Source organism: Solanum dulcamara, chromosome 6 (assembly GCF_947179165.1).
Source record: "Solanum dulcamara chromosome 6, daSolDulc1.2, whole genome shotgun sequence".
NCBI classification, from domain to species: domain Eukaryota; kingdom Viridiplantae; phylum Streptophyta; class Magnoliopsida; order Solanales; family Solanaceae; genus Solanum; species Solanum dulcamara.
In genome coordinates, this window is record NC_077242.1 from 68261707 (window position 1) to 68274161 (window position 12455).

Here is a 12455-nt window from a genome sequence, read left to right on the forward strand (position 1 = left end):
GGTCCATATACCAACACGGACGATCTCAACGCACTATAATAAAATCAAATCATCCCCAGCACGGACGATCTCCACGTGCCCAACTTATAACCATAAAATGATCTCTCATGGACGATCTGCACATGTCAGATATTTACTCATACCCAATCTCATGTCAATGCATGTGCACAATATAATATCAACAACATAGGGGATGATGATGAACCTCAATAAATCAAATATTAGTATGAAATATAATCACCTCAACTATCACAATTATACGAGTTTAAATAAGAAGCACAATCACATAAAAAAAACCAAATAAATAATATATCAGCTAATGCCCATATGCTTTGGCATTCTTGGATTTCAATCCTTCATTCTATAGTAATAAACTTTCCCTTTATAACACCGATACTCATACCAATGTACGTCACATCATTGGTACGAGACTCCCATCTTTTGCCCTTACCCGTTATCTATTTCAATTTTTATTTTTTATTAGAAAAAAATCCTTCTACGAAGTATGAAAGTCTTAACATACCTCGAATGTCGAACACGTGTCACAAATCCTCAAGATTTTGCCTTTCCTTTTCGCAAGGTCTCAGAACGTTCTAAATCTATCAAAAATACATTATTAATAAGTAAATGAATCTGTAGACACCCATATTACTATACGTATAGTCTAGACCCAAAACTCACCCTAAATCTATAATTAATTACCTAAATTTCAAGACTAAGATTAACTCTAAATTCCTCCAATACCATAGATATGATGATATTCATATAATCAAGTGCACCTAAAGTTTAATTACCTATTTTAATATACCAAACTTAAATCGTAATGTGATAATAATAAGAAAATAAGCCAACTTATGAACCCTTCACAGACACTACGATCTAAGAACCCCAAATTATTAGCCACTAGCAGACATCACACATATGTATATTAATTGCCCATGAAAACAAACATGTACACAAAGGATGACTCACGTGAACAGCAACTCACGTATTCCAATTCAAAAAAAAAAACTTTTCTTCCTTCTGTTCAACTCAATGGTAACTATATATATATATATATATTATTCTTTTGTCCAATCTTTCCCTCCTGTATCACTAACAATAACCCTTTGTTCTTATAAAAACATATACGCCAATCCTTACCTGAAGCTCTGGTCCACGCCGCAGCTGTAGATACGTTCTCGTTTTTCCTTCTTAAAGTACATATTATAAAATAATTATTCCTCTTTTATCTAACTTAGTTACATGGACTTTAAAGGAGTTGTAGGTATGACCCACTTTTAATTTTAAAATAACTATTGTGCTCCATTAATAATTAATTATAAAAATAAAAATAAATTACCACATAAATTAATTATTTAAAATAATACCCTTCAACTAAATAATCAAAATTAAATGGATAGTTCAAAATTTCTATTTAAAATTTTACGGGAAAAGTCAAAATAATTTTAGTGCTCAAGACGAACTAATGGGTAGTTACATGATATGAGGGACTAAATTAGTAATTTTTAAACTTAAAACTATTTTTGAATTGTTAAGTATACTAGCAGGGAGGTTCCTAAGGAATGGAAGTGGGAAAATTTGTTAAAAGTGACAAGCTAGTTTGTCAATTAGGTAGAAGTCCTTCAACTGTTAAATATTGGGTAGAAGTGACAAATAAATAATTAGTATTGATGAGGTTAAAAGATTTTTTTTTAGCAGTCTCAAACTTTTAATTTTTACACTTTTATCTTTATATTTTTTATCATAAAATATCTAAATATTTATCAAAATACACCAAAAGAAAAGTCGCATCTTTCTCTACTTCATCGTCTTCAATAAGATCCTCTTCAACTACTGCAGTAGGTATATTTCTCAATCCCTTTCTTCTTCTTCTTCATCCTCCCAAAAATATATGTGCTTTTGTTGGAAAGATCTATCAAGAAAATTTTATGGAAAATGAATATCAAAATATGTTTGTAGTTTTTTCCATTACATTAATTTCGTTTCAGCTTGAAATCAACTCAAAAAAAAAATTATTGATATATAAAGAAATCACTTTATTTCTATTCTTCAACTAGGTTTAGTGAACCCAAACTGATTGTTTCAGTCAACAACTTTCGTAGTTGTGTGGGCAACTACATAAGTTGTTTGTAGAATAACTAAATATGTCTATCAAATATATAAGTTATCCAACAATTATTTGTAGTTGTCCGACGATTACAGAAGTTGTCCCCAAAACTGCTACAGTTGTTCGACAATTGTGTTCAGTTGCTGGTCAACTGATTAGTTGTAGTAGATTTGAAATTACGAAGTATCACAACATTCGCTCATGTGGGGCATAATGTTATGAATATCGATGGAGCTATTTTGTGAATTATTAAGTATAAATTAAGTCATTTAATAATAGATAAATATTGATCGAGTTAATAACAATTGTTGGGATAACTAAAGCAGTTGCAGGAACAACTCAACTAGTTATAGGAAAAACTGAAGCAGTTGTTCAAAAACTAAATAGCTGCACGAACAACTAAACAATTGTAGAGACATCTGAAGTACTTGTTGTAGGAACAACTGAAATAGCTGAAAGAATAACTGAACTAGTTGTTGTGTAAATACATATTGTGAACATAATTTAATTCTTCTTCTTCCTCCTCCTAAAAATATATGTCCCTTTATCGAAAAGATCTATCAAGAAAATTTTGTGGAAAAAGAATATCAAAATATGTTTATATTTGATTCATTGCATTAATTTCGTTTCATCTTGAAATTAACTCAAAACAACATTATTGATAAATATAAAAATCACTTTGTGTCTATTCTTCAGCTCGATTTAGTGAATCCAAATTGATGATTTCAGTCAATAACTTTCATAGTTTTCTGGGCAACTACTTATGTTGTTTGTAGGAATAACTAAATATGTCTGTCAGATATATAAGTTATCCAACAATTATTTATAGTTGTCCGACGATTACAGAAGTTGTCCCAACAACTACTTAACTTGTTTGATAATTGCGTTCAGTTGCTGGCCAACTGATTTATTATAATAGATTTGAATTTCTAAGTATCACAACATTCACTCATGGGGGGCACAATGTTGTGAAGATCAATGGAGTTACTTTATAAATTATTAATTATAAACTAAGTCGTTTAATAATAGAAGAATATCAATCGAGTTAATAACAATTGATGGGACAACTGAATTAGTTGCATGAATAACTCAACTAGTTGTCTGAACAACTGTAGGAACAACTGAAACAGTTGTTCAGACAACTAAATAGTTGCACAAACAACTAAATAGTTGTAGAAACAACTGAAGCACTTGTTGTAGGAACAATTGAAGCAGTTGCAAGAATAACTGAACTAGTTGTACGGACAACTGAATTAGTTGTAGGGACAACTGAACTAATTATTGTGCAAATACAAATTGTGAACATAATTTAATTTTCTGTTGTAGAAACAATTGTTGTAGTAATAGAGACAATTGAAGCGGTTGTAGAGACAATTAAAGTAGTTGATAACAAATAAATAAAATACTGAAATAATTAAACAAAAATTAACACAAAAAATAGTTTCATTGATCCAAATATTTTGTAAATCAAGTAAAAAAATTACCTTCATATACAACTACTTTCTTAAGGAACTAATTCTTTTTCAAGCACCACAACAACATATTTCATCCTAAAATTATCCACCTCATTGTCGCTAAGGCAATTCATATTCATCCCAATAAACAAGTGATTAATAAATACACAAACATATGGTCCACATGCCGCACAAGAATTGTTACTTCGCACATCCTTTAGACGCTGATATGACCATGCGTCATTCAAAAAAATTCAAACAAATGATTAAACATTCCACTTTGTTTGAGTAGTTTGGGCCACAATTCAAAAATAAGTTGAATCAATGTAAGAAAAGTCGGCCTCATCACATATATAAATATTGCAATCATAAATTTGAATTAAGTCCTTCTTCATCAAAAATTCAAGTGCAATAAAGTGCGTAGTATGGTTGTGCATCAATCGATTCGGTTCGATTTTATGTATTATTGATTCAGTTTATTGGTTTTCAGTTTTTAAATACGCTAAACCAATAACAAATTAATAAAATATTTTTTTATCGATTTTTGGTTTATCGATTTTTTATTTACTCAATAAGAAAATGCTCATAAAATAAATATATGACTTCTCACTTATCTAACAATTTGGCATGATACAGTGAAACAAGCAAATCAGTTGTAAGCATGTAAATGCATTGATATACTGAAAGAAGAAAGATAATGAGAAACTGCATCAATAAGAGCAAATGTACTACGAAAGCTACAATTACATTTACAACCAAAACATCATATGGAATTTATGATGTTAATCAAATTACAGACATTTACGAACTTGCAAAATCTACGGTTACAAAGTAAAACTAAAACTAAATCAAGCAATCCAACAAGACAATGTTGAACAATCTTAGTTTTTACTTTAACCTTTAGGTTTTGAGTAAAGACTAAAGCGACCTAGTGTGAAGTAGAAGTATTGTGAAGACTGTAGCGTACTTTCTTAATGGGTTATCGATTTACCCAATAACCCAATACTAAAAATCGATACTTAATCGATAACCCAATAATTTTTTTTTATAAAACCATTAAAAACCCGTTAACCCATTATCTCAATAGCAATAATCCAATAATATTTTTTTCAGTTCGATTTATTGATCGATTTAATTTTTACACACCCCTATGGTGTACTCTTTATGTTCATCATGGTGTATTTTTTTTTGCTCGATTCCACTTTTGGCTATATGGATAGGGACTTTCACCCTTACAATATTTGAGTATGTCACTGTCCATCTCTAATAATGTGAGTGCCTCATGTGTTGGAGCACCATCCACTAAACTCTTAACACTCAAGTTCTTATATTGATCATACAAAGTGTTGTATAAATTTAGATCTAAAATTAGATCTCTTTGATTATAGTGTCAGGGATACCAAATCTATCTCTTACACATAAGGGACAAGATCTCATCAACCGCTCTATATCCGTCATCACTTTGAAGAAGATGAAAGGCTAGAAGCGACGCTTTCAAAATCCCGCGACTCTCAGTTATCTATCTTCTTTACAAAAACTTCTAGCTGGCCACCTTATTTCTTCGCTGAAGGTGCGATCCCCCATTCCATCAATGCTACTTTACTTACTTTGATTCTTAATATTTTGATCTACTGTCAAAATAAAGTTGACAGTCAATTCAATATCAATAGATAATTGAACAAGTTAAAATTTTAGTAATATTTACCTTACACTCGAACAAAATATATGGATCAGACATGCTCACCAAGTCCTGATAATTAAATCTATCATTCAGATACATTTTTTCTTTCCTTTTCCTTCTTATTAATGAAGACGTTAAAGACCTTTTTTTTCTCCACATCAAGAGGTTTGAACAAATTCACTTCCAATCTTTTCTTCCTTGCATTTTTGGCCTTGATATTCATGGCCAACCTTTATTTTAACGTAGGAGTATAAGGAGATTTTTTTGCGTTACTCGAATATATAGTCCTCTTTGATTGTTGTCGAACCAACTTTGTTGACAAGGATTTTACTTCATTCAAAATGATTTCATACTTATCGTAATATACTTCACATTTACATCAACAATCAACATTCAAGGCATTCACATTTGTTGTTTTTATCACATTCGGTATCTACCCCCTACTAATATTATCTAAACATCATGAGTCACATCTTTCTACTCCACCAAAAGATCTACAAGTATCTAAAGCAATCTGGCCATCACTATTTCGCTTAACATTGTAATCTCTCATAACACTATTCTCTACATCAATTGTCTCAAGACCCTCCTCACCAATCATTATATTCATTTTTTTATTAATAGATTGCTCTTTATTAATCAAAACTTAATTATTACTAAGTCAGGTAGAAGCTGACCATCTACCTCCAAACACAATATGTCTAAGAGATTATAACTACTAGGTACATTACTGAAACTACAAAATCACAAAAATACTAAAGATAGTAGTTTAATCTATTCAATGTGCTCTGCTAGTGTCTTTGCAGGTCTGGTTCATCTGAACTCTTCCATGCTAAAACCTCAGGTGATTTATGTCTCTCCATATCCCATAGACTGTCATAGCAAAAGTGCAATAGCTTATCTCTGCTGCTCCATGCTTCCTTCTTGTTAATTTGCATATTCAAAAATAAATTTTTTAATTATTTTTTTGAGTGCGGGGTTGGGGGTGATAATAGAGGGGGTGGTAGGGGGTTGGCGTAGGAGTGGGGAGTAAAACAAATGAAAATTTTAAATTTTAAAATATTTTTCAAAATAAACTTTTAATTTATTTTTTGGGGGGGCGGAAAGGAGGGAGGGGTTGGGGTAGTCAGGAGTTCGGTGGGGGTACAAAAAGACTAATTTTAAAATTTGAAGTGTTTTTTAAAAATTGATTTAAAAAATAGATTGGGGTAAGAATAAAAATTATAATTTGAAGTTGGAGGAGAGTTTTGAAAAAAGTTTTTTTAAAATTTTTGGAGCGGTCAATTTGAATTATTTTCTAATAAATTAAATATATTTTTTTATCCAATAAGTGAAAGAAAAGACAAATTTAATCCAAATGGAAGGAGAATAATTTTTAACCTTATCCATAGATGCAAACGAAGAGGAACTAAAGCATGGCAGGCTAGGATCACATCAGCACCATCCAACACTCCTCACATACTGCAGCAGCCATACTTCAGACAAACTCTTTGGAGACCCTTGTTGGTTTATTTGCTTGAATATAGGCACAAAAGAAGCTCCTCTACTGGATGGGCTGAACAACCACAGCATCAAAGGATCCCTCCTATGTGCAAGGCAGCACCAGTTCAACTCCATAACAGTTGCCACACTCAAAACTGCTGCACTTTCAAGTTGCAGCATGCAACAAATCTCTTCAAGGCCTTCCTCAACAACAACAACAATTCCAAGGCTGCTAGTTGCTACAACTCAATATACTTCATCTCATTTCATCCTCCTTAGCTGATATATACTCGATCCTGAAGTGGATGCACCCTCCATTGGGACTTACTTGGTATGACAAGACTAAAAAGGGCAAAGATGAAAAGAATTTTCCCATCCCATGCGAGATAGAAGTTTCATATACTTGTTCTTCTTCAATGTAGCTATGTCTGGTACGTAGCATAGTTGAATAGGACTAGTGTAGGCTACTTTTAATTTTTCTCATGGAAGGGGAGATTTTTCCTCATTTATGCTTTCTTAGTCGATTTGTACCGGGAGGAGTCCTCTCATAGGTTTATTGCTTTCTAGTTATAGTTAGTCTCTTTTTTGTATCGGGGACGAGTTAGCCGACCTTAGTAGGTTAGCCGACTTATGAACCACCATAGGATCGGAGGTAAGGTTTTATGTCCCCCTCCATGTATTTTTACTTTGTTTATTTATGTTAAGGCTTGGGGGGGGATGCTCAACCCCTGACTGTGCACGAGAGGTGGGAGCCTCGTGTAGGGTCTGTTTCCTTAAAAAAAAAAAAAAAAAAAAAAAAAACTTATCGGTTTAAATTATAACCTTTCTTCGTACGAAAAGTTACAAAACTATATTCAACAACGTGTTTAAAAATACTTTTACTTCTTTCAATTTTGATATTGTGCTTGTAAATAAGATCCCAAATAATTGGATTTTTGGAGTGGGGGTTAGACACTAATCCTGTAATGCCTTACTAGGTTAAGCATAAGAGTGATATTTGTCTCTCTTAAACCGTCTCACTTGCTAGTACTTCACTAATCAAAGCAATAAACTAAGGGCTAGTTTTTTCTTTTTTTAAAAAAAAAGAGTAACTAATTATAATTAATTCTTGTTGGTGTTTTTATATGTCAAATATTTTCAAATAAACTATTTATTTTAATAAAATGACTAATATTTAGATGAACACAGATTTTAAAATATAAATACTATAGTCTATTTGATCAAATTATTAAAATTAGTTTGTTTTGAAAAGTACTTTTGATGAGAATCGATTGTGTTTAACTAATTAATTTTAAAAATACTTTTAGTGTTTGATCATGTTTTTAAAAATATTTTGGATTGTATTTTCGAATTGATCTTTCATTAATCTCCTTCCACAATCATCTTTTTACAGAAATTGATGAGACATTATTCCTAATATGACGGATATTTGTATACCAAATGGCTTCTAATTAAATGTTGTTGCTTGTAATTACGTTGTTGTAGCTTGTGGGGACATATATGTCCAAGAATTCACGTAATCCTAATATTCAAATATGCACATGTATCTTCTTCTGCTGCCAATTATTTATTAGGCTTAATATATTTATCTTTATTTATTCACTATTTTAAATATATATATATATTTTTATTTGTTATTTTTAACGCATTAAGAAAAAAAATCTTAAAATTAATTACTTATCTGTCAAATTATTTTTGAAGATCTAATAAATATTAATATTCTAGTAAATTATTTATATCAATTATTATTTTTTAAAGGGGCATGTAAAATTTAAAGTGTACAAATAAAAATGAGCGAATGGTCATTTTACTTGACGAATTTGATACTTCTTTTTTTTAAAAAAAAAAAAGTATTAATTAGAGATGTATATGTTAAACTAGCCTTATTAATAAAGATAATACTGAAAGATAATAACTAATTATTTTTTTTGCTAAAATGAATAAATAAATAGAAATTTTATTTTTGAATATAAGGACCAATTAAAATGAAAAAGTTTTAAAAGTGGAGGGAAGTGTTATAAACGAAGTATTCAAGTAAAGGTGGAGGGTTATAGTCATGATTTATACATGATACCTTTCTTTACTATAATTAATAATTGTTAAAAGTAATAAAGTTGTGATAATGATGGCCAAGAAAAAATTACGTGTAAATAGACATTTTGCTTAAAAAAAAAAAGAAGAAAAATTACGTCTATAAGATTATTACACATTTCAAAGTATTCTATTTAAACTAGGCTTCCCTTTTTTTTTCATTCTTTTTCCTTCTTCTTTTCTTGTGTAAATTTTGGTCATTTTATCATTTTTAAACAACTTTAAATTAATTCATAGAATCGAGACATTGACATATTTCTAAACACTTTATGTAGATTGTATAGGTTCTTTATACCACTTAATTAGGCACATTAATTATGTTATTAACTCCATTATTACTGAAATTATAATTCTAAAAATTTACAGGGTTTAAATAGTTGGCCGAACATAAAAATATTTTAAGCTAAAAAATATAAGTTGGGAGCGTCCAACTTATTGACTTGCTTTAGTTTATAAACATTTTTTAAATTTATCAAACACCAAATACAATTTCAAAAAATACTTAACAATTTATTTAACCAGCTTTTAAATTCACTCAAACACAAATTAAAGTTGATCGGTACGATCCGATCCGATTTTATATATTATCGATTTGCTTTATTGATTTGTGAACAAGCTAAATTGATAATTAAATTAATAAGATATTCATTATCAATTTTTATTTAATTGATTAGCGATTCTTAACGATTTAGTTTTTTATTTAACCGATAAAAATGCCTCTTTAATTTTAGTATCAAATCCTTTTTAATTAGAACACTCCTTCCATTAGTCCAATATTTCGGTTCTAAAGTTCAAATCATGCATTGTCAAAATCATTTTTTAACACTATATAATAACATTACTAATCTTTACTGTTCTATTTATTCAAACAATTCATAAGTTAACATTTTCATGAAGATATAACATGTTGACGTTTTGCAACTATTTTCTAATTTAGGTTTAAAATAATTGTTGATTACTTCAATTTGTTCTTGTGGTATACTCATTCTAAAGAGTCTAGTTATGGTCCTAACTCATAATTCAAGCTAAATTATTTTAATGCATAGAGAGGAGAAAATTAATTTAAGTCTATATTTGAAGCTAAAGCTATTATTTCCTTTGGATTTTCAGTTGAGAAATGTTACTTGAACCCATTTGTTTAGTGATCCACTATGTATTCTTATAAGCATGAATACACAATTAGGGATAAAAAAGAGAATTTCATATTACCTTTTAATTTATTGAGTTATCAATTTAATCATTATTAAAAACTAAAAATCCAAAATCGAAATAATAGCTCAATAAAAAAAATTACAATTTTTTTAACCCAATAATTCAATATCGATAAATTAATCAATATCGATAAATTAATAATATTTTTTTCAATTCAATTTATCGACTAAATCGATCATTACATGCCCTTAATAAAAAGAATTTTTTTCGTTTGGTAATTATATGAATGCTGTAAGTTAATACCATCAATTAGCCGATTATATAGTTTAGTGTGTGTTTGAATTAACTTATTTTAAATGATTTTTAGCTTTTAAGTCTTTTTTTAATTTTAAAAATATTTGGGTAACACAAAAAGTGCTTTTAAGCATATATTTTTTATGCTGCAAAAATACAAAAAAAAAAAAAAGAAACCAAAAGCTAAAAATTAAATGATCACAACTTATAACATTTAACTTTTTAACACTTAAAAAAACAATTATATTATAAGTGGAAGAAGGTAAAATTGAAAATGTCTTCTTTCTTTTTGGTAAAAAATTGAAAATATCTTCTTTTATTGGATAAAAAATTGAAAATATCTTGTATATTAGTTGGTAGGCCCCAAACCAAAAAAAAAACAAAAACTTTTGAGGTTGTTCTTGTTAGATTCTTTTCAAATTACATGACGGTCTTTTGTTTTATTTTATTTCTGCTAATTTTGTTTTTTCTTCTTTTTAAGTTTCACCTTGAAAATTATGTAGCTTGTTTGGATTTGATGGAAATTCAACGCTCTAATTTTCCTATCATTATTAAGTTTTTCTTTCTTAAACAGATATAAAAAAAATTCACATCACGCAAAAACATACTTATAAATTGAGGGTCATTTGCATTTACAATTTAGTCTTAAAAAATTTAAAAGTTTGTGAGACACAAATATTATTCCGTTATTAGTGTAAATTTTTTTCCTGATTGAATATTGTGATCCATGTATTTAATGTACAAACTGAAAAAAAATACCGTGAGATTAATAAAGTTTTGAGCCCATAGAATACTGTGTTTTTTTAAAGAATTAAATTCCCTCACAAATTATTCAAGATTTCGTTTAATTCCATTGAGGATAAAAAAACAAATCATCAGTATATCACTATTCTCAATACTAGCAATTGAAATTATAAAATGTGGGCGAACTCAACAAATGGAGTTGATCACATGACAATTATTTTGTCTTTAAAAACGTTACAGAAAATGGGGAAATAAGAAGAAGAATTAATTTTGCTTGCTTTTATGAAGAAGAAGAATTATGTTAGCGTTTTCTAATGAGTGAAAATAAGGCGAAGCCACTGAAAATTTATAGCCAACTAACAGGTGCAAAGATACTTGTTCCAAAAAAAAGGCGTTTGTTTGGTTGACAACTTTTAAATTCGTGAATGGTCGTTGGGGAAAAGAAATTTTTTGTTGGAATACCAATAGACGTCTATTATATTGAATTTGCATGATAGTTCCTATTTTGGAAACGTCCAGTATGAAAGTCACTGAATGGTAAGTTGCCAATCCCTAGACTATGTAATGTACTTATTTGCTGGGTTACGGGCGAATAATTTTAAAGAGAACTCCAAAGAAAATTAATTACTGAAAATAAAAAATATCTAAAAAAAATATGTCAATCAAATTATTTGACCATATCCAAATTCAAGTCGAGACAAGCTACAATAACGACGGCACAAAGAAGACTCTCTTTTTAACGTTTTATGAACTAAAAAATGTGCTTTTTTTAAGCACATAAATCTCCCACTTCCTCACCAATGAGGGATAAAGTTCATTTGTAATCCCTTTGATTAAAAAAAAAATCACTTGTCATTTGAAACCATTTTATTTTTCATCATTTCTAATTCACATTACACCTTATCTTTAAAGCTTAATGTTTAAAGTAAAACCTAACGACTCCCCTCATGAATGAAAGAAACGTTATATTATGAAAATATGTATGAAAAAGTTATATGATTTACTAGTAAGGATTAATCATAACTGGATAAGTAGATTTTCTTTTGAATTTTTCATAATGAACATACATCGGGTATACTTGCTTAACTGATAGATTTGATAACTTTTGAGCCATTAAACTTTGATGTATATCTATGTATAAAACGACCCTGAATATTTCAGATCCTTCATTCCACAAGCCTCCGTACATAATTTGAAGTCTCTGATTTCAGTCATTCTCACTTCACTACCCAACATTTCTCTATTGTTGAGCACACAATTAAGATCTCCCATAATTATTCATGCTGCATTGATTAGTCCATTCAGGTGTTAACGCTTAAACTACACCTTTACGATTCAAAGTGTAGGCGGTCGCTAGTAATATAAATCCAATGTGTAAAATCGAGCTCAAATCCCACAAGGAACAATGTGTAGGTGATTGAAGAAATAAAAAATTACAAGCCACCAG